Source organism: Columba livia, chromosome 4 (genome assembly GCF_036013475.1).
Source record: "Columba livia isolate bColLiv1 breed racing homer chromosome 4, bColLiv1.pat.W.v2, whole genome shotgun sequence".
NCBI lineage: Eukaryota > Metazoa > Chordata > Aves > Columbiformes > Columbidae > Columba > Columba livia.
Genome location: NC_088605.1, coordinates 25,039,021 through 25,066,981, shown reverse-complemented (window position 1 = coordinate 25,066,981; position 27,961 = coordinate 25,039,021). Strand labels below are relative to the sequence as shown.

Genomic DNA, 27,961 nt, shown 5'->3' with positions numbered 1-27,961 from the left:
CACCAATAAATAGGAAATACACATTTTTTTTCTCCACTCTTGTGAAACGCTAGAAATGCACTCTCGAAGAGTGCCATAGGGGATAGACTGTTAAAGAACACGCTGTGTATATACAAGAGGTGACAGGGATGCACCTGCTTCTAGCATGAGCCATCTCTGCCTCTTCATATTTTCCAAAAGACACAACTTTTTTTTTTTTTTTTTTTTTCCTGAATAAATAAGTTGTGTAAAAAGTACAGGGTCTCCCAAGACTGCTGATGATGCGATTTACTTACCTATGGGCAGTGTAATAAACTTAGTTTTATGAAAAATGCCACATATCCATAAGCCTAGAAGGTTAGGTTTGCAATAAAGCTTCATCCTAGTAATAGTGAAAACCAGTTAAAGACCATGGCTCTCCATGAGTGCTGGGGTACCCAAGGCACAGACTGCAGGGGAGTTGTAAGCTGCAGTGCAGGTTTATAGTATCTGTGGGCACACCTTTGTGTTTTTAATATGTAGGCAATCGTATGTTCTTTTTTCCTTATATTCCAAAGTAATCAGAAAGGATCCTGCTGTAGTTTGGGAACTGTAACCATGTTACCACAGGGCAGATATGAGGCTATCTGTCCCCAAATGTGTAGTCATGCCCCACGCATACCCACGAATGGGTTGGACAAACCCTTTCTAGAGCTAATGCTGGTGCAAAGAGGATTAGATAAGCTGGCGAGTCATTGTTGTGCAAGTTTCTTTCTGAGTTGTGGGTTCAAAGCAAAACTTGGCCAAAACCACTGCTTTGAAACTCCTCAGTGGCCAGACTCCATCTATGTGGTATGATGTGGCAGTCAGCATACAGAGCCTACCGCTCTGACCCACTGCCTCCCCATCCTACTGTGTCCACCTTCCTTTCTGGCACAGGTGCCAGTTTCTGAGGCCTCCACACTCTGCTTGCTCTGCCTGTGTCCATCGGTGACTTTGGGTCCGTGGTCGGAGATCCCGGTGCGTGTTTGCAAAGACACAAAGTGAGAGGTCACTGAGCACAGGGCCTGCAGAGCGTCAGGGCATATGCAAGCCAGTTCAGAGCCCTACATAGCTGGTTGCAGAGTTGCTGGTACTAAAGAAAAGCAGAAGGGATGAACCCCTTCCCCATCAATGTGGGAAGCTCTGAATGACATGCAAAGTGAGGGAACCAGGCTTTTGTTTTCACTGCATTTCTACAATGTTCAGGTCTGGGTTACAGCCATGATGCCAAAATGCAGGAAGAGCTTAGCTTCTGCCTTACGTCTGACAAGGGGGCACTGCCTCTGTGTCTCCTAAAACAAGCACTGTAACATGAAAAATGTGAGATGACCGACGTGAGATGAACAACAATTTATTGCTCTTTCTATAGATCCAAACCGTTTCTATCACATTTCCTCTTCTTCTAATCTTATCTGTTTTGTGTTGCAATCTTTGCTGTGCTTCCCTATTTCCAAATCAAAGCACAATCTTCTGCAAAAAATCTGAAAGCTGCCTCCATTTTGAAATGCAGCCTGTTTTAAACAAAGAAGATCAGTTGGTTGTTAACTCATCAGTTTGTTAATCCTTACCTGGAAAGTAACTGATGCCAAAATAATTGCATTCTTAAAGCTTTTGCAAATGTCAATCACTATTAAATAAAAGTTTCATCTGAGTTCACACATACTATTGTATGTATATGCACAATAGGGTGTGAACAAGCCAGGCAAGAAGCAAAAAGTGTACAAATGACGGGTTATGTGGGAAAGGCTCCAGTATAAAGCTTAGGAAACCTGGTTTCATGTCCCTACCTTGCCACAGAAAGTGACACAGATGAGTTAACAAAAGTACGGTCAAGTGGGTGGTTTCTGGCTGCAGTGGATAGATATCCTGTGGTTACTGGTCTCTGCCAGTATAGCTGAACATCCCAGGAGGTTGTGAGGTCTTGCAGCAGGGTCTGCTATGGCCAGTCTTTGGGGAGCTGTGGCAAATCTCTCAGGTGTTTCTGTGTTTACGCCTCCATTTTGATAAGGTTGGGCAGTTGTGCCGGGACAGCTGCAGGGAGGGATAAAGGAAGGTGCAATCAGCTGGACACCAAACCCAAACCTCCAGCAGCTCCTGGGCTTCCTGCCTCAGCTCCCCTTCCTGCGCCGCCCTCAGCAGCCCCACAGCCCTGGGCCAAGGGAGCCTTTGGGAAGTGCTGCTGGGGCTACGTAGGTCTTTGTACTCATTGATGGCACAAGCCATCGAGAGAGCGGGGTGATTGCCCAGCAAGCATCAGGCTGCGTTTTGGGCTTCAGTTGTGCCCCTGTGAAGTGAGAGCAAAGTCCCGCTGCCAGAGCGGGTGAGCCGTGCTTGCTGTGAAACCCAGGGGCTGGCTTCAGATCACAGCTTTTTGAAAAGCAGTGCTAAAGGGTCTTTAGCTTTAGTATTAATAAACAGATATAATTGTTGTAGCCCACTCTGGGAAAAAACTGTGCACATGATATAACCTACAGTGATCTCGGACTGTAGCTACTCCAAGTGCATCAAACTTTGCATCCCGAAGTTCCCATTGCACGAGCAGTGTAAAATGAAGACAGCAGATCTGGTCAATAAAGGTGTCTTGCATTTTCTAGTAGGAGACTATTTTAATTTGCTCCTAAATTTGCAAACCTTAAAGTCCCAGGATTGAAACATTCCATGGCAAAATGTCTGTCTGAGGCATGTGAATTGTTCCGCATTTGCCTGAATAGAGGCTTGGGAGTCACTTAACCTAAAATGCTTCAACTGTTTCTGAAAATCAAAGTTTGAGAATTTGCTCTTTCCAAATTCTTGCAACCTATTCCTAGGGCAGTGACTTGGCGGTTAGCAGAGGAAGTGGGTCTTGCATAGAAGTACCAGAATTTAAGCAGTATATAAACCTTTGAACATCACCATTTCCATGTGCTTAGTGGAGACTTCAGTTTTTAACACTCGAGTCCCAGAAAAAGCTGTTCACATTGTGTGTGCTCCAGCCTGAGCAAGACTTCAGTTGCAGTTGTGACATGAAGCTGCAAGACGCTCTCTGCCTGAGCTCCAGAGCAAGTTATAGGGCACCTAAAGGTAAAGGAAGCAAAGAAAGAGGCATTGGTGTCCGACAATGGTGAGGGCCAAGCTGGGACAGAGCCGAGCTGGAATGCTTGGGGTTGTGAATCCAGGACTTTTCCTGGCACCATCTTTCCCTTGGGAGTCTGGAAGGAGCCCCCCACTCCTGCCTCTTCCTTCTTCTGCTTCCAGCAAAGGCCGGGCTGGGCTGCTGCCCTGCATCCGTGATTGACTCAGCCACTTTGTGGAGCAGAAGTCTGTGCAGTAAATCTCATGTGCTACCCCTCCGGGTGACACGGGCATCAGTAGGATATCATATGATGGAATTTGGGGGGCTGGGTTTCAGTCTGCATTAAACGAAGCAAAAACACACAAAAAAACCCCAGAAAATCTTAGGAAACAGTGCACAGACTCAGAAAAAATATGAAGTAATTCAGATATCCTGCTCAGAAAAATGTAAAGTTTGTAATTCATTTATAGTCTGCACAATCCTAATTTGCCTTTTGGTATGTATTATTATAGTATAATCCTGGGGTTTTGACACATTTAATACTGTTGATTTTTGGTTTGGTTTGGGTTGGTTTGGTTTTTTGTAGGATCTTTCCCTTATATTGTGTATGAAAAGTAGGGTATTTACTTTAAATACTTTTTTCCTGCTATTCAAGATGTAAATGGTTCATGGTCCTGCATTGCTTTGTTTGCTCTGAAGAGAGATTCACTACTTTGATTTTTTAATGGTGCTCGTTTATAGTATTTAAATACTTCCCAAGCAGTAATGAAATAATCTGCACAACCACCATTTGATATATATTTATTAAGAAAACAGGGACACAGAACATAAGTTATGAAGTTTAAACTAGTTTTGAGTGTACAACTCAGGATACCAGGGCCAGGCACAGGTGAACTTTTTTAGTTAAAGGTCATCTTCACAGAAAAACGTACTTTAGGATTAACAAGCTCTAGCTATAGATTTATGTCAAGCTTAACAGGTGGACAGAAATAAACATTCAAATAAGTTGAAGTGTTATATCCATATTTTTCAAATAATGTGACTCCATTTTGTTTGCATTAGAATGACATTTGATTTAAAAATTAGACTAAATAGAATAATAAAATTGGGGTAGAGAATCAAGAAATGAAATATTTGCTCTGGGGCAAAATAAATTTCTTCCTTTTTTTTTTTTTTTTTTAATTTCAGCCAGCAGTATGAGTCAGTCGCATTGCTTGCCTTATGACTCTGTTTTCCAGAAAACTTAGTCTAGCTCAAGATCCACATTTTCAAAGTGCATTTCCCAGCAAGATCACTTGCAGCTCTAAGTGCTCTTTGCTTCTGCAAGCAAGTTGCAGACCAGAAAATGTTCCCAGCCCAAAATAAGGAACAATGCAGTCAGCGACCATCTGTACAATGTTTGGTTTAAGTGACTTGGCCAGTGATACACAGGATCCATACGCAGAGTGAGGGCAGAAAGCAGTAAGCAAGAGCCTGTTTATCTGTCTTAGCTATGAGTTCCCCTTTCTCGTGGTGCATCAGGCACCACATCCCCTCCAATGTCTCCAGGAGAGTGGTGGGGATGGCAGCTACCATCAGTGCCTGAAGTCTTTTGCTGGAGCAGGACTACCCTCTGCACTGCATGGCGAACAAAGGAGGCCATTGTCTCCCATGAAGGACTGGGGCAGTGTAGGATCCAATTTGCAGCACCCAGCTTCCAAATATTTGGGACCTCTTGCACTTCTCAGTGAGAGCAGCACATTTCAATGCTCACTCTCCCATGCACGGGTCAGCAGCACCCTTCCAGACGCAGGCTGACACCTCCTCATGCTAAAACACAGGGTTGAGGGCAATGGTACTGCCTGTTGGGATGGAGGGTACCCAGAGTACTCACTGTGATGTTTCAGTCCCTTCTGGACTGGAGAGCCCTTGTTGGGAACAAGCAGGTGGGGCAGGGGGATGCCAGCCCCCTGTCTGCATGGTCATGGAGCTTTGGGGCTGGGAGGGGAAACCTCTAGAAGAGACATCCTCACTGCCAACAGCTATTTGGGTTTTGGGTTGGGAAGGGGCAGTCCCAGGGTGTCATGTCTGTCTTACAGCCCATTCCTGTGTTTTATCCACATGCCTCCATGTCTATTGGGTAAAATATCAGAACAGGTAGGAGCAAACACTAGCTTCTTGTGCGTTGGAGTCACCCATGCTTTGGGACCAATTTTGGGACCATTCTGGATTCAGTGGTCCCATACACATCCCTGCAGGCAGCCTGGAGAGCTGGTGGGCCCAGCACAGCAGGGCAGGTGACCAGGGTCTTGAAGGGATCATGTTTTTCACTAACACGTTTGTGGCTGGAAAAAAAGGCCTGTGGAAAGGATAAATGAGGCTGGTGTCCTTAGCATGATAAGAAAATATAAGGGGATAAAGAAGGAAGAGATTGTAGAAGACAAATAGTGAAGAGTGGGCCGCTGATTGAGATGTTGCTTTGCTAGGTCTCCTAGCCGTAGACATATCCTTGCTTAGGGAGTATGTCCAGCACAGCTCTGACCATCATATTACACATCTTCTGAAGATGTGTTTAATAAAAGTGTAAAAGCAGGAGTCAAATGTAGCAATACACCCTGTGCTGCTAGTGTGTTTGGCTCTCTTTTTCCTGGTGGATGATAGTTGCAAGTGAGAGTTACCTGAAGTTAAGCTGTTTTCAGGCAAGGAACAGGAGGTTGGTAGGAGACAGGGGTGATGGCACTGCAGACTCAGAGGTGCCCGCCTCACAGGGCTGTCTCTCTGCTTTGCGCTTTGCCTTCCGACAGGCTAGGGCAGAGGCACAGCTGTACATAGGGGGCTGCTTCCCCTCTGCTAGAGCCGTCCCAAAAAACCTCTGTGACTTGAAAGGTGCAGGATCAGAGCCTGAATGAATTAAATGTCCCAGCCAGCGTGAACTGGCAAATACTTTGTTCTTTTAATATATTGTTCTAAGGCAGAAAGGGACAAATGAAAGGTGCCCACTGCACAGGGTGCTACAGACACTGGAGGGAAAGGCAGCCCCTGGTCAACCAGCTTGAAATCCAGAGTTAGAAACAAAGCATGTGGAGCAATGTCCCTCATGCATAGCAAATGGTTGAAAATAAGGACAAACCTATTGTCCTGAGTGGGCTGAAAAACAGTGGATCATGCTGCAGCCTTCATTGGGCAAGCCCGAGTTGTGAACATGCTTATGGGAACTAGTGGGTGGATCATTCACAAACAGAGGAAAAGGACCAAAAAAAAAAAAAAAAAAGGGGCAGCAGAAGAGCTGGCACCCCTCTGACAGGGGATACAGCATTTAAACTCTTCTCCGCACCTGGCATGGTAGTGGTATGTTCTCTCTCATGCACCTGTGCCCATGCTCATCAGCTCTTTTTCTGTTCTGCAAGGTCACCAGCTTTGAGGAGGACCTGCAATGCACAACGATAGCTTTATAACACATGATGGTAACTTTTCAAAAAGTGCAGGACTTGTTATCTTTTCATGTCTGTCCATTCTTCTGTTCATTGAATAGGATGCTCATAGAGTATGCAAGCCCCCCTCATTTCATCTTTGAAGCTTTAGTCAGGTCTACAGTGCAAATGTTGGTTGGCCAGCTGTGTTGGTCAGCTCATATTTAATTCCTTCTTCTCCCTGTGATTCCCCCATGCTTTCCCACATGGACAAAACTAGGGGTCACACCTGACCACCTTACCAGGAAAAGCTCCTCAACTGTTGGCCAGGTTTTGCTGGTATAGGTTGTATGTACAGTGTGCTGGTATAACAAGCACATGGGGAAAAAAGATCCTGAATTTTGTGTGAGCCACTGCAGCCTCCAGCAGTGACCATCCAGCAGCAGCTCACAGCCACTCTGACTATCTCATGGTGTCAAGGTGTCTGCACTGATTATGCCTAATTACTTGAATTTGGTGAATATCAGCATGTGGTTTTCTGGATTTCAAACCTGTATTGGCATCAACTCCCTTGGAGATAACATGCATTATTCTTGTTGCACTTGAGCAGGCTTTTTGCCTTTGTATTCTCTCTCTGTTTGGGCTTTGATTTTAATACTCCTTCTCTCCCTCTGTTTTGGTTACTCTGTGTCTTAGTGCTTAGAGATTTCCTGCCTGCATACTGAAAGCTTTTAATGAAGAATTTTAGCAATACTGAGTTACCAGTAACTGCCCTCTGCAGATTTTGACAGGAGTTATATGAAATTACTTCTAATCTCTTTATCCTTGTCACACCACTCTGCTATGCAGTAATACACTAAAGAATTTCCAGAAAGAAAAGGTTGGCGACCTACAATACCTACCAACTTGTTTGAAAAAATAAATAATAAAGGAACTGGGAGGTGAATTCAATCTGCCGTTATATTAGCTGGACGACAAAGGAGGGGAAAGGTGGAGGGAGAAGGCTGGAAAAAGGAAATGCTTTCTCAGTTTTTGCTTTGTTTTCTTTTTTAATAAAACCTTAAGGTCAATCAAGCAATTTCCCTCAAAAGTTTAGATCATGTTCTGAAAGTTAAAAATGAGGCATTTTGGTTGCCTTTATCATGGCAGCTATCAATGGCGCACTGTTAATCCCAGTTAGAGTGGTAAAACTGCAAAACAAATAACAGTATGTCCTTGAGTGCACCAGTTCTGTGCCCGACAGGTTTTCATTTTTCAGCCTGTTGCATAATGCTGGCATGCACATATGACACGTAGCGTATGAAACTTTCTGGGTAGGGCCTGGTCCTGCCTCCATTCAACTCCTCCATTCTTCCAGCTCCCAGCAGAGGGAAGGTCACAGTGTGTGCTGGAGCCAACCGCAGCCAAACAGGGAGGGCAGGCAGCAGCCTTACAGCTCTCTGCCTCTCCATTCCAATCCCCCGTGCACTTGGGCAAGGACTTACCTTTTGAAATCCCATGGCAACTAATGGCTTTCACCACTTGCCTGCTGTTTTCTCTGAGTTATTTCCTTAAAAGATGAAAAAAAAATAAAAAAAGAAAGAAAAGAAAGAAAGACACTAAAAAGAATCCCCAACTATTATTTCCTCCTGAGATACACAAACACAGAAAACAATATCTTTATAGAAAACAATATTTTTATTTTCTTGTACTCTGTTTTTGTCAGTCTTAGCCAATTGTTGTGTGTAGGTGTTATGTGATTTTAAAAAATAAGATGAGATGTGGGTGGGACTGAAAATGCAGTTGCTATTGTTCATCTATTTATGCCATTATACACGTGTGATCGGGCTGTGATCTTGTGCAGCACCGTAGGAACCTACGGTTTGCTTGAATCATCCTTCTGTAAAAGGGCCAGGAGATTTGTTATTTAATCATTCTACTAGATCAGCAGGATCTGTATATACTAAATTTGCATTTCACATGTACAGCCAGCATCAACCCACACATGTGATGAAACATCAGCATAGAAATCTGTACCTGTACGTTTTTACCTTACAACGTGCAAGCTCATCAGGATTCCAGCTGGGGAAAAAATGTGTAAACAGCACAATTATCAAAAACTGAAAAATCTTGTAAAAATAAAACTATTTGTGAGTTTGCAAAATAATCTGATCTGTGTAAAAAATAAAATTCCAAGGAAAATATTTCAGCTTTTCAATTTGGAGCACCTCATATGGAAAATGTAGGAAAATCTCAAGAAGCGCTACAGAAAAAAAAAAATCAGACAGAAACTTATTTATTTTGTCAAGAAAGGCAAGAGAAAAGAATCTTTGTTATTGTTGTTTCCAGGGTCAATTTGTGGTAGAAAGAAAAAAGGTGCTCTACACACTTCTACTTTTGATACTTTCAGCTTCCCAGGAGTAAATATGTGGCACTGGTACTCAATGGTCAAGCCATCCTCAGCTGGTTTGAGTAGGAAGTTTTTACATGAGCATTTAATCCTGAATGCTCTCTCAGCTCTGTGGAAACATACCTGTGACATAGGCAGACCATCCAAAAGTATTAGGTGTAGATCCCTTATCGTGTTGTTGCTGGCTCAACCACATTCCTGTTCCCATACAGTGCAGTTCTTCTAGCTGCAGGCAGTACAAACTTGTTGCAGTGCTAATTATTTGATCATCTGCCTCAATATTTTCAGATGTAAAAGATTTCTTTATTTTGGTTGTTAAAGAAGGAGCTTGGTTTTCCATCTCTCTTCCGCATTAGCTACATGTCTGCTAGTAAATTAAACATGCCCAGAATCGCTCCCTGGCATGGGGGCTGATTGCCTCCAGAGGAGGATGCTGTTTTGCCCGCCAAAACCGAATGGCTGCACCCAAACTATGTGTTAGGAACGATCCAGAGCTTATCCTAACCCCTAGCCTGCACCTGGGAGAGCAGTATCTGCCCTCTGGTTTGGGTGACTGATATTTAAATGGTGCAGGCCCAAAGTGTTTCAGGGGCTTTTCTGGCCCTTAATTTACTTCTGTAGAGGTAGTTCTTACATCTCCCCCTTCCTTATTGGCACTGATCAGCAAAACATGCTTCTTTTGGAGGCTCCAAAATCAGGTGTATACTTATTATGTCCCCAAGCAAAGTATTTACATTAAAATAAAAGTATAATTAGTGCTACCAGCATTAGCAAGTGTTTTCTGAAATGAGGCTGGTAGGGGAGAATGGAGCCATCAAGATAAAACCCTGGGATGTCTGCCCAGGAAGAAGCAGTGAAACAAGGCAAAATGACAGGTAGCAGCAGATGCTGATGGTGGGGGCTGCTGGCCGCTGCTCAACCCAACAATCTCACTGGGAATAAAGTCAACAATTTCTGATCAGGCATACAAATGTATTTTCAGAGCGGGAGGAGAAGTCTGGAGGCTCTAATGGCCTATTTTGGGGGGTTGGGGGGTGTTCTTGGTAGGGAGGGAATGCTTGTTTAGCACTAATATACTGTGGATCTAAATTCCATTTTGCCCAATCTATCCTTACTAGGGATGTTATTGCAAGCAGTCTCAGCTTAGTAGCAGACAATCCTTGTGACAAAAGTTTGGAGGTACATTGTCCTTAACCAGCTGTTGGTGCTGTTTGTATATACTTGTATAAAATGGTCTATGGTAATAAATCTAGAATAATAGAAAATACCTACATTTCCTTTACAAGAAGAATACTAGAGATCAAACAATTTTAATTAAAGCTGGTTTTGCCTTTTGTGTGTAGATCAAAGTCTTCCCCTGCTATGTGGCAACACGGAATTCAAGGGAGAAACTGTTTTCTGTGGAATATACCTGATTTAACTGTCATCTGGGACTTCTGTTTCACAGATTAACTGTCATCTGGGACTTTAGTTTCACAGATTAATTTTATTATCCACTCCTTTCACCCACACGTACTAGGTTAGCATTTTCAAGAATTAACAGCAACAACTTTGTTTCTCAGTTATGTCTACTTTAACTAACATCTAATCCTCTTAGCTTTATACCTTCACAAACAGGGATTTGTTTGGCTAAAAACTTTTAATTAGCCCAATCACATGGAGCAGGTATTTAACAACCCCAAGGCAAACCCATTTCAGACATCAGAGGTGTCTTACCACCAGATTGAGCGAGCTAATTCTAGGAGCCCTTTCCTGCAGGCTGCAGAACTTGAATAACAGGGTTGTTGAGTGGCTGGCACCCAGTTTTTCTGCATAAGTGGGCAGCATTCTTTAATGGTAACTTGCAGGCTCCAAACAGAGTTTCATGATCCTTCGCTAACCCCTGCTCTTTCCTCCCCCTCCAAGGCAGCCGCTCTGTTTGTATTTGCACAAGTCAGGCTGGCTCTGAAGAGAGCTGAGTATCTTCCCATAGGCTTGGTAGGACTGCTGAAGACCTGGCAGGTCATTGGAACAAATAAATGTGTTAGCAGAACAAGCGAGGATAGAACCTGCTGAACTTTTGATCTCAGTAATTTGAATCCAGAAGAAAGACTACTCAAGCAGCACTCATGTCCTAACCCAGGAAGCATAGGGTCACTGCTGTGGGGCAGACGGGGCTGGGGGAGATGCTGGTGGCCATGGGACCCATGCTTCTGTGGCACATGAAATCAAATAAGAAAAGGAGTGGCTATCGCAAAGCGGAAGAATGGACGCTGGCAAAAAAGCAGGAGTGAAAGCTTGTGTAATATGCTGAACATGTAATTATTAACTCGAGAGTAGCTCTGCTGCAGGAGCAGGGCCACAGCCATGCAAAGCCCACCTATGAGTGCACATAAGTGATTCCTGGTCCAGGCTGTTTCTCCAGCAGCCTATCTTGGCAGGGATCCTGTGGGGCCATGTGGAGCATTTAGCACTGCTCCTTAGGCAGGTCTCTGGAGGAAACAAGAGCAATATAGTGATCGGCTGAGACTGGAGGGGAAGGCGATGAGTGGTAGCTAGCAAGGGTATTGCTTTGTTGCACTTCTCCAGCTGTAAAATCTTCCTCTGCTGTGTCTGTCACCACAGAGTTTTCAAAACACCCATGCCAGTAGAAGTGACAATGACCAATTCACCCCCATGGAGGCTGACGCTGATCAAGTCACCCCTGTTGAGGGTGCTGCCATAGAGTTATTTTTGGTCTCTGTTCTCATCTTAAACTTGCTTTGAAGCATCTCAAAACATAGTAGAAAAAAATAAGTAAATAACTGAGAAATAGTATCAACACCTTTTCTTTAAAGTTCCAGAGAGGTGAGCCTGCAGCATTTGTTATTTTCAGCCCTGACTTGGTAACATACTCAGAGCTTGCCTAGCCATCAGCTTTAACTGACTTACACTTGTCCCCACATTCTCCACGTATTCTTTCCTGGCTCCAGCTGCTCCTCTTCAGGATGTCCATGCTAACCCTCAGAGCTGGGTGGCCCTGCCTCAGCAGGGGAGCAGATACCTGGAGGGTCTGCCTGGTGAGCAGGGCACAATGCACTTATGGGATGCGCTAGTGCACACAGACCTGCCAGGAATACAGCTATCCAAGTTGGTTTTTTACAGATGTGGTTGTGATGAGCTGCCCCTGCTGTAAACTATTAAAAATGCCCTCCCATCCCAGTACAGGATAATAAACAGGTAGCCACATGGTTCACGTGCTAAGTACAGGGCACTTGCTTTAAATCATATTTGACCATGTTCTAGCTAGATGTAAAATCAGTGTTATAGCAAATCATTCTGATGAATGGATGTAAAATCAATTGAAAGTATGCTGCCTGAACAAGACCTGCATGATCAAGCAGAATTTCCATTACAGATCGCCTACTGAGAGAGGTTAAATTAGTGAAAGCACGAAGTATTAGAATAAATTGTTCCCTAAGAAGCCAGATTTAAAAAAAAAATACGCTGTTCGAGCTCATCCAGAAATTTTGGCTTTCAGAGGGCAACTGGAAAGCTCACAGAGTCCAGTCCCTTGGGTTCCCTCAGTAGTATCACATGCAGAGATTTGCAGGTAACAATGAGTATGTGAATTCTCACAGTGTTGATGATGTTCACATCATCAAAAAGCCCACTTTCTGGCTGACTCCGTAGGAGTCAGGTTCTGGTCACTGCTGCAGACAGATTACTGTGCTACAAAGGCCGCAAAAATCTGAAATAACAACACTGTTCTTAATGTTATTATTTGGATGGTGAACAAACTTTGTGCTGATTTTCTGATGTGTACATGAATTCAAGGTGCTCTGTCTTCCCATCTGTGCTGGAGGGGGAGCACTGCAGGGAGCAGTGGTACCACAGCACCTGGGGGAAGGATGTTGCTCCCTCAGCTATACCATGGCTGTAAGTTCTGGAGCCAGAGGAAGACCGTAGGACTCAGTGGCAGGAGCATTGCATGATGGTGTATGTTGGCTGGGGGTCTAGTAAGTTTCAGGCTGAGCCCTTTGAAGCCATGCTACCCACATGTGCTGCAGTGCTCCCGGTTATTTACGCTAGGAAGGTTTCTTAACCCTGTTAAACTAGCCTGACAAGATTGACTTAGGCAAGAGCACCTTCTACTCTGTGTCCCCTACCACCTTTTGTCCCTCTTTCTGTGTATAGGAAGACTCAGAATTGAGCTCTGTGCTTTCTTTTATGATACTAAAATTATTTTTGAAAAGTTTCTGGATTAACAAATGACCTCAAGTTCTTCCTTTATCCTCTAAACAAGTAAAACACCCACTGCATCAGTACAACAGAACTTGTGTTGCCCTTGTGCTTGAGAACATAGAGCAGGAAACATTATATTCTGTAGTTCAAATTAACTTGCTTATCTTCACACCACCAGAAAAAAAAAGGCATTATTTATCCCTCTCTTTTATACTGCAGCAGTGATGAGCACTTTGTTAAAGCGTGTTACATCAGTGCAATTCCACTGCCTTAAAGTCTGAAGCTGTGAGGAACGGAGACACTGAGCAGCTGATTCTGACCCACTGTGTTTTGTGGGTTTATAATCTGAAGGCCAGTGTGGCACAGTACAAGCAATATATGTTATAAAACAGTAAAAAATATCACTCTGATATTCCTATTGCTTAGGGGTTTAAAAATAAATAATTAAATAAGCAATGCTCTAATTTTAAAAATAATTTTAAAATTATTTTAACACAATTTTTTAAAAAGCAACAGAAGTGATACTGCAGATTTTGTGCACATACATGCACAAAAGCGTGAGAATTGTATAAAACGTGTGCACAAAAGCGTGTTGTCATAAGCTGTGAGTTTCCTTTCTGTGGCCGCAGGGAGTTACGGCATGTTTTTGTATGAACTTTTTTTGAGATCTGTATATATCTGTACTGCCAGGGATAGAGACTTTTATAAAAAGTTTTATAAATTATGTCTGCATTTTTTAAGTTGTATTAACTACTATAGCATTTTTGGGTTTTGTCTCAGAGGGTATAAAGTAACTTATTCCTGATATTAGTCACATTGCTTAAAGCTTTGCTGTAAAGCCCTCAGATGATAAGCACGGTATAAGAACATATCTGAAATAGTACAGCTACCTTGACTGTAGTGGAATTATGCTAATTTGCTTTAAAGAAGAATGCAGACTCATTAGGTTAAAAGAAGTTGTCTCAAATCATAATCTGATATCCCAGACAACTCGGTGGATTCTGACTGATATGTTAATTTGCATGACTGAGCACTATATCAGTTTTCTTTAGGTGAGGAATGCAGGCATATAACTTTGATATTGCTTCAGCATCTTATTCACAAGGCAGAGAAGACTTTGGAGACACAGGTTTCTAGAAGAACGTCACCAATAATGTGGAAGGGCTGAAACCGCTTTTTGAGCGACTGCCGTAGTCCCTTCATTTCCTTCCTCATTCAATTGGAAAGAAATAAGTAGAAAATTTAATTTATATAAATCCATTTCCCAGGGATAAGCATTTTTAATGAAGCCATGCAGATTTCCTTTCACCTTCTCTGGAACATCATTTATCTTCTTTCCCTCCTCACATAAAGTACTTCATATGGGCCTACGGATGGCAAGAGAGGGATTTTAGCAGAATTAAGGCAGTCCAACCCCCTTGCCTCCATTTCCAGTGATGGTATGGAAGGAACAGAGCCCCTAGGGCTAAACAGACCTGGATTCCTTGTGTTGGCTTATCCCATACAGCACCCGAGGATGCTAACCCAGGGCATTGGACTGTTTGTTCACTAGAAATGAATTCCCTCAGAATACCCACCAACAGCTCTGGTGGCTGCAGAAGCCCAGAAGTTTGCAGAGCTCCTGACAACCAGCAGCATGACGAGCAGCACAATAATGGAAGGTGTTTTGTTTAAACAGTGGTGATTCCTGGGTACAACTCCGGGATTTTAAATCTGTGTCTCCTTCATTTCTCCCCCTCAGAGATACAGTATCATGGGTGGGAGATCCTCATGCCAAAGGAGCTGCAAGCTACCACTTTCTTTCCTGTTCTTTAATGAAGAATGTGATCAGCAAGATGTTAACGCTCAAAACATTGACTAACATGCTGTTGAAAATGAAGTTTCAGCAAGTGTTAATCCATGTGCTATTTTCTGCAAAAGATCACTTCAGGCTCTGCCACACAGTTCACAGACTGATTCACAGCCTGGAATTTCAGGCTCATACAGTGTGATCCCACAGACTTATATTTATCGTTGCTCTGCCTGCTGCATGTTTTCTGTGGGCTTAGCACTGTAAGAAAATGCTGATTGACACTGATTATTTACTTAACCACACACAAATGAGATTTTATTCAACCTGTCAGTAACATGGCATCAGCCAAGAACTAGAAATGGGCTCAGTAACTGGGATTTAATCAATAAGTGAACTCTAGCATCCATCATAGTAGCATATAAGTGTGAAAGGGGAACATGAAGAATAGCAGTAAATTCAAAAGGTGCAAGTTTTCCCTCCCCCTGTGCTTCTTTGTTTATTTAGACTGGCTGAGTTGCCCTCACTTGTTTGTATCTAGAAGTGACGTTGTTCCAACATGCCACTGCCTTCATTCCTGAGAAAAGCCTGATGTGAAGAAACACCTTACCTTTCCCCTGGATGTGCCGGGTGACAGCTCGGGGCAGCAGGGTGCTCCCCGGCCCCTGCCGCCCTCCCGCATCCTCACGGCCGCCCTTGAAGCGAACACTCAGCCCAAGGGAGGATGGCAGGAGATCTGCCCTGGTGGCAGGCTCTCAAGCCTGGCTCTTGAACTGGTGCCCCAACCCAAAAATGAGGTTCCAGAAGAGGAATGAGGCTGGTTGGAGGTGGTGCCGCCTGGCAGGGCAGGCTCTCACTGGTTGCGTGCCGCAGCTCTGCAAAAGACGCTGCAATAGCACTTCTCACCTGGGCTCAGACAGACACAGTGTCTAGCAGGAGGTAATTTATTATTTTTACTGAAGGAAATGTAAGTGAAAATAGGAAATTTACAGACGCAGCCTTGACCGGCCCCCAAACCCAACAGAGGTATTGCTTTTTGTTGTGCTGGACCTGTTCTCATCCTCTGCAGTTCTTCACTTCCAAGCAGTCATGCGTCCCTACTTCCTCCCTGAGCAACGGGTGAGGGTATGCAAACACTGTTTGTGATCTAGATCCTTTTTTAAATTTTAATAATGAAATAGATGAGAGGTTTCCGACTTTTCCTAGGATGAATGGTGTTTGCTGCTGATATTCTTGGAGGCAGTGCCTTACTTTCATAAGAAGAAAATCTGTAGAAGTGACCAAGACTCTCTGTTTCCCAAACATAGTCATCTCTACATTTCTAATGAGTAGCCAGCTAACACATGAGATCAGATAAATGCATTCTATTTCCTAAAATGCTCCCAGAAAAATCTTAATGAAACCAAGTATTTTTTGTTTTATTTTTAACTTCAATCATTTCACACTGTGTTCTCCTTCAGAGCTGACTGTATGTCAAAGAAGGTGAAAACACCATGTGAAAATACTTGAGCAAGTGAGCTGGGATTCATTGAATGGAAAGGCTGTGCAAGTATAAGCCATCAATAGCATTTAAAAGCCTACAAGTGTGCAAATGTAGTATGAAATGCTGACTATCACTGCACAACACCAGGATTATTCCAAAATACCAATCAGGTTAGAGTTCAGATTCAGGCAATAAGTTGCAAAAGAAAAAGGAGAGTAAAATCAATTATGAAAAAATCCTGTTTTCAGGTTTGCAATACCATTCTCGCCTTTCTCGACATTGCTAGACTGCCAATGTTTTGTTTGGTTTCGGAATCAGATATTTCATTAGTGTTAGATGACTCTGAGCCGTCTAGCAATCTTTTCTAAGGTATCTTTTAAGATCTTTATCATAATTTGGTGATGCTTGGAGTGTCGGTAATCATTAAAATATGATTTGTCATCTCTCTTCACAGTGGTCTGTAACATCCATTTAGTTCTGTGAATGTATGTTATTTCAGAACAACAGTTTCCATACATCTATTCGTCTGTGTTTACAAATTTTAAAAAAATCTCTCTTTCCATAACTGATGTGCAGGACCATAAAAACAACCCAAATAGGAGTTCACGACACAGGCAAAGAACTCCAATAGTCTTCAATATCCACATGGAATAAATGGAGCTGTACTGAATCAAATGCATCCTTTAATTTCAGGTGTTTAAATCCTTGCTGGTTAGGAGACCATTTTGAATCTACAAAGCCAAAGATCTGGCTCTAGTACAGGTGTGGCCCAACTCAAGTGCAAACTGTTGTCCTCAGAGAGGTTTTGTTCTAAGCAGAAATATTGCAAGAACAAGCTGGTCCTGAGAGTCCTTCTGTCTTGTGCAAAGCTTAGTGAGAGCAAAATGCGTAATTCCAGTTTTAACATAAATCAAGTCCAAGCCTCAAATCTGAAGTCTAGCCTGCAGGTAAGCTGGACTGAGACCCAGCCAACCACAAACAGCTGCACCTGTGCTTAAAAGTAGATAGCACTTCTTTTCTCTCTCTTTTTTTTCCTCAGAAATACATGTATCCCACAGCTCCTGATTCCATAGCAGTGTGCAGAGCAGGATTCTGCATGTCAGGTATCGAAATACAGTGTCGGCCTAAGGTGAAAGGTTGAAATGTGAATTTTGCAGAATCCAGTGAAAGGTTTTTGAATTCTAAAAACATGTATAGGAGCAAGATGGATTTTATAACTTGTGAGTTTGAAACAGGACTTTCCCACTAGCCATGCTGTGAGCCTCTGGACAGAAGAATTGCAGATCATTTTGCCACTGGTCTCAAAAAATGCATCAATGTGCTTGCCACAGTAGGCACTACAGATTTTTCTCTTAAATCATTCTCTGCATGGAGAAACAGATACACTTTGAGTGTTAACAGAAGATTTAAAAAAATAGAAATACCATAAAACTACTCTGGAAAACTGATACACTGGCTAAAAGCTGCGGTTTTCTGGTACAGAACGTTGTGTTACTTGGTTCTCCAGCTTTCATACAATGGATGGGAACGTTACAAGCATAAAGTATTACTGGTTTTGTGTGCATACAAGTAAATGATATCTGGTTTTAGTCCTTACATATGAAAAAAACAAGTTTAGCAATATATTTTATTTCCACGTGTGATGTAGCTGCTGTAGAGAGTGTATTGCTGGCTCTCCTAAGCTCCTTTTATGTGAAGATTTTTAATAAGTACGAAAATCTGCTTGGGGCTATTTTTATCATAAACAGGAAAAAGTTTCATTGTTTTATTTTTCTTTCTGAACCGTTACCCCTCCAGTTCCCGCTTCTCCTTTCACCCCTGCCCCAGGACCAGCTCCACAACACAAGTGATTTGGGCTCTAACCTCCCTGTTTTTCTGTGGTCACGCTCTGTTGCGCTGACACCTCCGGCTCTTTTCTTCCTCTCTCTAGCTGGACTCCATCTCTCTCACCTTTGTGCCAGTGTGGCTTCCAGCACCAAGTACAGGGCTGCCAAATGCCTGGGTTGGAAGCAGGTGGCACAACAATTCTTCCTTCGCCCAGGGGCTAACTGTCCTTTTCGTTATGTTCTTTCAGTACACTATTATTTTACCCGATTCATTTGCATTTCTTTAGAGACAGCATCTGTATATTCTGTGTTTACAGCTTCCTCTTTCCAATTCGACCCCTATTTTCCCCTTGTAGGCGGTGCATTTTCTCACTTCTCACCAGCATTACTGTCTCCCGTCAGTTCTCCCTCCAAGACACCTTACCTCACCTCAGCAGCTGGGTTGCCCCGTCCTATTTTTTCCCTTCCCTTCAGAAATTATGGATTTCCTCCCATCTTGTCTACGTGCAAGATGCCTTCCAGCTCTGCCCCACCTTCCTTTCCATCTACCACCTGCCCTATAAGCAGTTCACAACTCCTGTTCCTACTGAACCATGCCTCTTAATCTCTGAGATTCTCTATTAACTTCCTTCCAAACAATTATCAAGTCCCTGACTCCATCCTAAGCACCCTAAAAGTTCACCACATTTTTGTGGTTGCAGGTCTAGCTCCAGCCATGTCTTAGTCACAATGCTGTCCTTAGACACCCTCCTCCCTTCCAGCTGTTTCAGGAACCCTCACTCTACCTTGGGGTTCCCCAAGAAGAGAGGAGCAAGAGGCAGCCGGACACTTCTCATGGGCAGGTGACAGGAAAATCACAAAGCAAGAGGTCCACAGTGTGGATCGGCCCTTCAGACCTTCATCCCACTCATATACAAATGTAATTTCCTTGTGCCTTGAATTTGGCAATGAGGCAGTCATGCTGTAAAAGGCATCTGTGTGCTGAAGCTGAGGGATGGGGTTGGTTGCATAGAGATAATTAAGCAGCAAATAATAGTTTCCAAATATTTAAGTACAGTCCTCAGGAACTGGCCTTACAGAGATCTGTATCAATATCTCCTCTGAGATTCTCAGCAAAGCAAATAAGAACAAACAATATTTCATTCATCTGCTTGGCAGTATGTGTTGGAAAGGCTGATTCAGTCCGAGCTTTTCCATTCAGCTATAAAATCTCTGTATGCACTTAAGCATTATTTTTAAATAGAAACGTTACTTATCTCCTGGGGTTCATTCAAAGCAACTAGCTGCACTTACAGTCTGATGAGGATTATTTCTTGTCATCAAATGGTAGGCACTAAATTAGATGACAAATATTTGCCCAAATTTAATATAAGGCACTAAAGACAGTGCTAAGAAGACTGCTCATCATTAAAATGGCTAAAGGCTAGTTTCAGTTCCAGTGTTAAAGTCCAGGAGAGTAGAATCAAGACACTGTTAGCAACACAGTCATCCTCTTCTATTAGAAATTCTTACTTTTCATAGCTCCATGTACTCAGTTGGATCTCCCAAAGAGTTTTAAAACCTAATGTGTCTTGATAGAAAGAGAGAGAATAGATAAAGAGAGATAGGCAGAGATCCCATAGATTTTTATACAAGAACTCTCCTGTATAAAATAAACAATTTTATTCTTATCTTCAAGGAACTACAAGGGGGAAAAAAGTCACGTACCACTTTGTGTTAATTCATATGCATAATACGTGTACTTGAACAAATAATTAAAAAAACCTTAACCAAAATGTAAGTGGAAGAAATCTCTCTTCCCAGTAGTACCCCTTTAAAGGAGAAAATTAGTTAAAACTCTATGCTGATATTTTGAATGTTTAATTTTTCAAACTTCTTAATTCTGCAAGCAACAGTCAGAGAAACCTATAAATACTTTAGCCCTAAGCCACTTTTTTTCTACCTGTCCTTTGTGTCTGGCAACACATTTGTGTGGCAAATGGCACCCACTGCGAGGGATTCCCTGTGGTCCCTGCCTGGCTGCTGCAGGTCACTAGCGCTGGGGTGGCCAGTGCCCTGGGCTGGTGGTGCCCTGGGCTGGTGATGCCCTCGTCCGGTGTTTGCAGGGCTCAAGCACGGTCTGAGAAGCTCTCCAGCTTTGCCGGGGTACCATTCTGTCGCACTCCCCCATGCGCTACGGACACTGTTACATGCTCCCAGTGCCGTCCTGATGGCTGGCCAGAGCAGACGTGCCTGCCAGGCACTCCTGGTGCTGCGGGTGCTCCTGGGTACATCTCCTGCCCAACCCCTGCCAACCTGCTCATTTGCTGTTCTGCTCCCAGGCTGCACAGGCAGACACAGGGGACCATGGGCACTATGGGGACAATGCTCAAGCACCCAAACCACACAGACCCCCTGACTGCCTCTTGAGGATCTTGACTAAACCAGCACCGTCAAAGCCTGAGCCTGAGATTTTCCCTTATCAGTAACTGTCACATCAGGAAAATCCCAACAAAGCTTAGCTGAGGGACTTTTACACTAAAATCAAACCCATGGGGAATGCACATCTGTGATTTTAAACCATTGCGTTTCCAACATGATCCTTTCCTAAGCGCGACTGTGGGTGGCATCATGCAATGCAGCAATACATGTAAAAGCGGTTGAACAGCTACAGAGAGGGGAATATTTTGAAACATTTGTCTGCAATGTGAAGTTGCTAAATCACTAGCATAGTGTGGTTGAACAAAACACAGATAAAGTAAAAATAGGCAGTTCTCCCTGAAAGCTTTGGATGATAAGGTTTTGAAATACTATTTTTGCAAGAAAGCTGCAAATAAGGAAGTGAACAAGAAAGGTGGGACAGGGTGGTTTGTGTTTTTGAATAACGTGTCTTGTCTTTAGGGAGTCTTTTAGCCTGGCAGCATATGATTTTGTACCACTGTTGCCCATTCTTTGATAGCCAGATGTTTAGCAAATCAGCTCTACAGAAACTGCTTGCAATTATTCTTTCCCATCAACATTCAGTTTCTCTGTGAATCATGAGCAAGTTTTCTTACATATCTCATGTATTTTTCAAGGCCTGTTCCCTCCAAGGGAGCAGTGATGAATGAAACTCTGCCCAGTGAAACCACTAGCAAAATAGCTCTGGGACCAGCTAGCAGAAGCATTTTGTAAATAGTTCCCTTGCTACTTTTTTCTTCTTATCATCTGGAGGGCTACCTTGTCCGTCCAGTGCTGAGGACTCATGCTGTTGTAGATGAAGATCTACAGGGCATTTTGGTCTGAAATCTCAGCACAAGATACTAAATTATGGACCAAAGGGATGGGTAGGTATGGCAGGGCTGTAGCTCTTGCACTGCTAGCATGGCCAGGTACCATTTCAAGAGCTGGGACACCCAGCCAAAGCCACAGCTGGAGAGATGTCCTCACGTGTGCCACCTTCAGGCCACTGCTGAAGAACCTTCTCAGTTCACACTTCACATGTTTTATTTTCCTGTACGATAAAGATCTTCCACAGCTCACAGTGATTATTTTTCCCCTCCCACCTGTTTCTTTTGCAGCAGGTAGTTGCTAGTCCTTCTGCCCCAGAGGATGGGACGTAGCTCCCATTGGAGGTGATCGGTGCTGTTCCAGTATTTCCTGGGGAGGCGGTTTCAACACGCTTCTTAGGGATGAGTCTGAACATATTCCCGGCAGCACCATGTCCTCATATCAGGAGGTTCTTTACTGGGAAAATGAAGTTTTCAAAACCCCTGCAGTAGCTCCTCTGGATCTGCCTGTGACGTTTTCCAAAGCAAGTGTTGTCGTGCAGGATGCATCTGTTGAAAGAGAACTAGAACAAAATTAAACCCTACTCAAGATTCATAGAAATTTCCCCTTCTGTTACCTGATGCCCACATTATAGCTTTGTTGTTTGATCTTTTTATTGTTATGGCTGCTAACACTTTGTAAGTAAGTTGGTGTTTCATTGAAAGTGTTTTTTCCCAAAAGCCCATGAATTTTAGGTGCTTTTTTGGTTTTAATGTCCGTATCATTTACTTTGCTTACTCTCAAGCCAGCCTGCAGTTATACAGTGTCTGTACTAAATTAATGTTTGACTTTACAGTCTGTGTGCTGTGCAACCCAGCACCTCCTCCATTTGCAGTAAGTAAATATGCAAGTGTTACGTTGCCCTTGAAACCTGTGCTCTGTGACAAAGGTTGTGAGCTGAGAAGGGATTGAAATGCCAAGTTTCTGCGGGTCACAGTCCCCCCTGTCAGTGGTGCGTTAATCAGAAACCCATCCCCAGTTATCTGCAAAAGTGGGTGCAGGGAACTTTGAACACAGGGGCAGACTTGGCCTCCTGAGAAGCATCTGCCTCTGAGCCCTCGGTTGTGAAAACTTCATCTCTTGAGAGTGGAAAATCAGAAGACGCATGTTAAATTTGGGTTGGTCAAAAGCCATCCACACCCGTTTCAGGAACACGGGCAATGATACCTGCAGAGCTGACTGCAGGTGTAGTACTGCCTTGCTGCATGACCTTTGGAAAATTTCTTTATCTCAGTCTACCCCAGCCTGTTGAAGAGTCGAAGGCATCAACACTTCAGGGAAATGCCTCATAACGGTACTTAAATCCAGTCATTCATGTTCACAACTTGGTTTCGGATGTAACACCCTATAAAAACATTACTGCTGCTACTACTTTGTTCCAAAGAAGGGTAAAAGTTGTTGGGTTTGAATGATTTTAATTCAGAGTTTGATCTCTGAAAAGCAGACAAAAGTTTGCACAAGCTTGCATGAATGAAAGATTGGGTTTTCACAAAGTGGTAGCTGTAGGGAAAATCATCTATTTTTTTCTTATTGCTTGTGCAACAAAGTAATGTTTGGCTTCTGTTGCATTATATCAGCTTATCTACAAGGGCAAATGTAGTGGGAGGATCCATCAAATTGTCCACGGTCCTATTTGTCCAGGATGACATGATACAACTTCAGCTGTACCATGGTAGAGCCTTCATTTTTTTATGGTAGCTACACTGGACAGCTATGACTGACAACTGAGTTTCTCTGAAGTCCTTTGGCCTCAGTGGGTCAACACTACACACAATTTTACTCTCTTATACCTATACCACGCTAACAGGCATCACAGAAGTATTAGCATCTTGGAAGAGAGAGGATTTCTACAACCTTCTCATAACTGGCAGTGACCTTGTCTATGCTGACGGGCAAGCTAAATTTGAGCTGGCTCCATATCCCCAGCACCAGCGTGCTGCTCCTGCACTTCCAAATCTCACCACTGCAGCCTCCGTTTCCAGCCTTGTCAGAGATCAGACCAGCAGTGTCACAACACGATACATGAGGGTGATAAAATCTAGATCTGATCTAGATGAGTGGGCAGCACTCCTCCAGAGTCTTCTGAAATGCTTCTGCAACCAGGAAACACCAAGTTGCCGAAAGCAGACCTTTTCACGGAAACTCTTTCCCTAGGTTTTGCTGGGAAAGTCTGAGAGATCTTCAGTGGAGTCCTTATTCAGTTAGGAGAGAGAAACAGCACAGCTGGACCTCCCTGCCTCACCCATGTGGTCAACCCCTCTCTGGCAGCAGCTCTCCATACCAGGTAGAGCGAGACAGCTATGAGCAGTTCCTGCTCCTTGGAGCTGGTTAGGCAGGGTCTTAAGTGCAGATATGCTCTTTCAGATAAGACCCCTCTTTCTGCCTGGGGATCTCCGAGGTAATAGCCACAGCTGAGGCTCCAGCCAGCTCTGTGGAAGAGCAGGTTGTTATTGTTTCCACTTATAGCTGTGGAATCAGTGAGGCACCAAGAGGCTAACGTGATTTGGCAGGTGTCCTGCCTCAAGCCTGAGAAGCTGGCAGATGTGTCTCTCCCTCCCCTGTGCATTCGCCATAATGCTCTTCCTTACAGGTTGGGAGCAGATGCTGTAAAGCAGCTGTGAGGGTTTTTTATGTAGAGGAAATAGAAGTTGACTGTTGGGAATTAGTAAGGCTTATGCAAAAGACATTGCCAGGTCTTAGAGGTTGTCTGATGGTAGCAGGATTGTGTCTAGCTGCTGTGGGGAAGTCCATATGCCTTCTCTGCTTGTGGCAACAGCCTGTCCTACGAGGGAGTCACAGGGTACTGCCGTGGTGGCCTTAAATACTGAATTTGTGAGACATTCCCACTCTGCCTCTCCTGTTCCAGGCACAAGGGGAGTGGAGGTGAGTGCACACTGGCAGGAGGGAAAACCACACCTGAAGGGACCTGCAGCAGATGATGGCACCTTGGAGAGCTGAGCAGGCCTGTGTGCATTGAGCATACTGGGCATGCAGCAAGGGCTGCACCCACAGGGCTCCCACTGCCACAGTGGCCAGGCACTGGCCCCTGAGGACTCATCCTGGGCCCTGGGCTCTGAGGAAGCACCCTCACAGGTTCTGGCTTGGGAAAGGCACTCCTGCTTTTGGTGACACATCTGCTCATGTCTGGCTGCACAGTGCTGCTGCACCAACAAGCAGCATCATGTGTGTGTGCTGGCTGGCGAGCTGGACATAGCTGTTCCCCTGGCCACCCATGAGCATGCTGCAGTGTGCACAGCAGGCAGAGACAGCCTCTCCAACATGACCAGACTTGGCTGGTGTCCCTCAACCCACCATTACTGAGTGTGGACAACCCCAGCCCTATGTGAGACTATGTGAGCCCTGTATGAGATCCAACAAACCCAGCACATGGAAATGCTCCTTCTTGCAACACCTGGCAGCTTTCAGTAGCTAATCTGACTAGCTAGAGAAGCCAATGATGCAGATTTCCTCCTTAAATACATTCATTAAACATGTACTGCTCAAGTCAGGGGTCCTAGGTTAGACAAAACAAATCAGTCGTTCCTCAAATCAGGCCTGTAAAGCCATGATGGACAAGGCAGTATCACAAGAACAGGACACACAATGGAGCCTAGATTTTCCTGTTGCTCCTCCAAGAGCACACGTCTGTGTACCGGGTCTGGAAAGAGTCTCCCAGGTGGGGAGCAGCCACTGAGTCCTTTCCAAGCTCGGTGGTTGTCCTCTCCTCCTCTGGGAGTGGCACTGGCACCTTGTCAGCGCAATGCTCGGCTGCCAGCCCGTTCTGGCTGCCCTCTGCTTCTAATTGTTAACTTGCTGGGAATGGGAAAGCTCTGGCTAGCACGGGTAGAGCTTTAACTCTGAGGCAGTCCCAAGAAACCGAGACACAGGAGCAAAGCTTCTACCTGCAAGGTAAACTGTCGCAGGTTGCCTCGGCCATTTCCTTCCCCCTTCTTTGTGTTTAGGCTCCCTTTGCATTACTTTATAATTTGTTTCAGGTCTTTTTGTTGCCATTTTGGTTTTGAGGTTTTAGCTGTCATTTGAATGACTGCTCTCATGCTGAAGATTTATTTGGAAATTTATGTACTCCCATAAATTAAGCGCTCCTTCTCAGCTTTCAGCCAGGCACGCCTAGGCTTGCACGCAGCCCTGGAACAATATAGAGAAAGGCTATCATGATTTACCTGCCACAAATTGTCTATTAATAGCACCATTTATGCACTTTATTTTTTTTTTTTTCCCTTCATGGCATGCTTTCCCTACATCCCCTCTTAGCAGGTTTCCTTTTTTTGTGTGTGCTTTGTTTTCCCTGCGGAGGACAGGGCGGGTAGAAGAGGGGTGACACCTTTTCAGCCCTGGCTCTGCCCCTGTGGCCCCGGCTCTGCCTTCCCCGCGGGGTGGGTGTTTGCAGGGAGGGTGGGACAGTGGCTGCCCACAGCCTGGTAGAACATTGACCCGCAGAGCTGCCGTGGCTGTGGGGCTGCCCGGGGAGGCAGGCAGCACCCACGGGAGCACACCGGCTTCTCCCCAGGTACTGCTTTCCGCTTCCATTTTCCCAGCTTTGAGAGGCAGAAGGGCAACGGCGCTCGGTTATAAGGTTTGACAAAGGTTCATTCGGTAGAAGTCGGAAGAGGAGTTAGCGTTGTTATTTTGCAATTTGCTTGCATCAGCCGTAGTTGACTGCATGGCATCATCTAAAACATGGATGGATTAACCCATGTTTGATTAGCTAGTTGTTTTGACTTTGTTGTATCTTCATATTAAAAAAATGCATGGTTGCATTTGAAAACTTCATGGTTTTCTAACAAACTTCAAAATGGCTGGCTTCTCCTTCTAACCGAAGAGTAGGAAAAGGAGTCAGAGTTTCTAATGAAAATGTTGCATCCAATTATTGTAACAGGGATGTGGGTAGTGACTCATGTTGAAAAATACTTGCTGATTTTTGAACGAGGTTTGCAAAAATAGGCAGAATGACTAATTTTTTTCCGTAGTTTTTGCATGTTCCAAGACAATAAACACAGAAAAAATACCAGGATTTAAGTTTCTATTAAAATACTATGCATATGCCACTGAAAGAGGTGAAGCTCAATAGATTCGAATCATTGTTTTAAGTTTGCTCAGTGACTGAAAGTTTCTACCTCATGGTGGAAGCTGACTTGTTCATACAGGAACTGTCCTCTGTGTGTGCTTTGCTGGTGTGGATGTTCTTTATATAAGTACACATGGTAACTCTTCCAAAATCACCTTTTATATCCCGGGTGACTGTCGAGTATTCCTGAGAGGCGAGTTTACACAGAGAGCTTGGTGTGAAGTGATGAGTGGATATTCAATATTCACAATTTATTTACAGTCTATTTTGTGTGCCAAAAAAAAAAAAAAAAGGCAAGAAAGAGATTTTTTTCATTTATTTGTTGCTTCCATTTTATTAGTGTCGGGCCCTAGCTGTGCTTGCTGCTTGCTTCTATCTTCCCTGATGTGACACATTTTCTTGATGTGTTTGCTAACTGATATTGCACATGACATGCTATTTATGCTTCGTAAATGGTCAGTGGTGTTAGGCAGTACTGAAGCATGGTAACGCATTTGCTTTATTGAAAGTAGTGTAAGTGTGGCTTCAGTTCCTAGCAGTACTAAAACTCCGAGAGCAAAGTGCAGGACAGTAATTACCAGAGAACAAAGCAACTGGATTCCCACAAGCATCTGCTTTAAAGGATTGAAATATGATTCAAGAAAAATTTTGGTAAAGGCTGCACTGTAGTTTCAGTCTGTTGGTGAATTTGTAGACATAAAGCATGATGATGATTAAAGCATGTGATTTTCTTGTGTGTGGTAGCTGATGTGTGATTCTTGCCCTCTCCTCCCAGGAATGGTGGTTCCCTTATTTGACACTGAATTGGACTGATGTAGAAGTTTCCTTTGCAGTAACTAAAGAAAGAGTTCAAATCTTATCTCAGAGTTCACAGAGACTGAATTTTAAAAAAAATAAATATCTAAAACAAAGGACAGTGATGACAATGCTATCTTATCTATTTTCATACAAAGCTAGGGTTCTAACTGGTGACTATAAGGAAGATTATGTGGCTTAAATGGAAGGAATAGGCCTATTGGCAAAATTTGTTCAGTCTTCAAGTCCTGTTAGCACTGCAGAGGACTTCTTTCAGAGCAACTTCAACCACTTTCTATCTCTGAATTAAGGAAAAATGTTATCAGATAGACAGGTTTCATGACAAGGTGGTCATAACTATCTGTAAATGATGAGCAACTTGAATTGTTTCAGTAAATAGTCACACATTATTATGAGCTAAAATGAAGGGAGGAGATTTTATTTCATGTGCTGTGTTTTCAGCACAGCTGTTTACCAAGTTTTAGTTGGTTAAACCTGTGTACATACTCTGAAAGGAGCGTGACTGCACAGAGGTCACAAGGACAGCCTGGTCTGCAAAATCTTCTTAGGGATATACCAGGTAGAAAAGATCAAGAATAATGCTTAGCCTGGGCTGGTTACAGAGTCACCCTTAAAGGCAGTTTCCGTGACACAGGCGTTA

General features: G+C 43.7%; 1 protein-coding gene across 8 annotated transcripts in view; it reads left to right on the top strand.

Moving 5' to 3' along the window:
- The window catches only part of RBM47 (RNA binding motif protein 47), a 78,800-nt gene that overhangs the window by 9,381 nt on the left and 41,458 nt on the right, over positions 1 to 27,961 (top strand). The window contains exon 1 of one of the 8 annotated variants that reach the window (XM_065060736.1): positions 24,476 to 25,328. The exons of 6 other annotated variants lie outside the window; for them this stretch is intronic. The gene's annotated coding sequence lies outside the window, so the exon portion shown is untranslated. Of the gene's footprint in view, positions 1 to 24,475; positions 25,329 to 25,400; positions 25,948 to 27,961 lie in introns of those variants that run through there. One more of the 8 variants, XM_065060735.1, reaches the window with a different exon arrangement.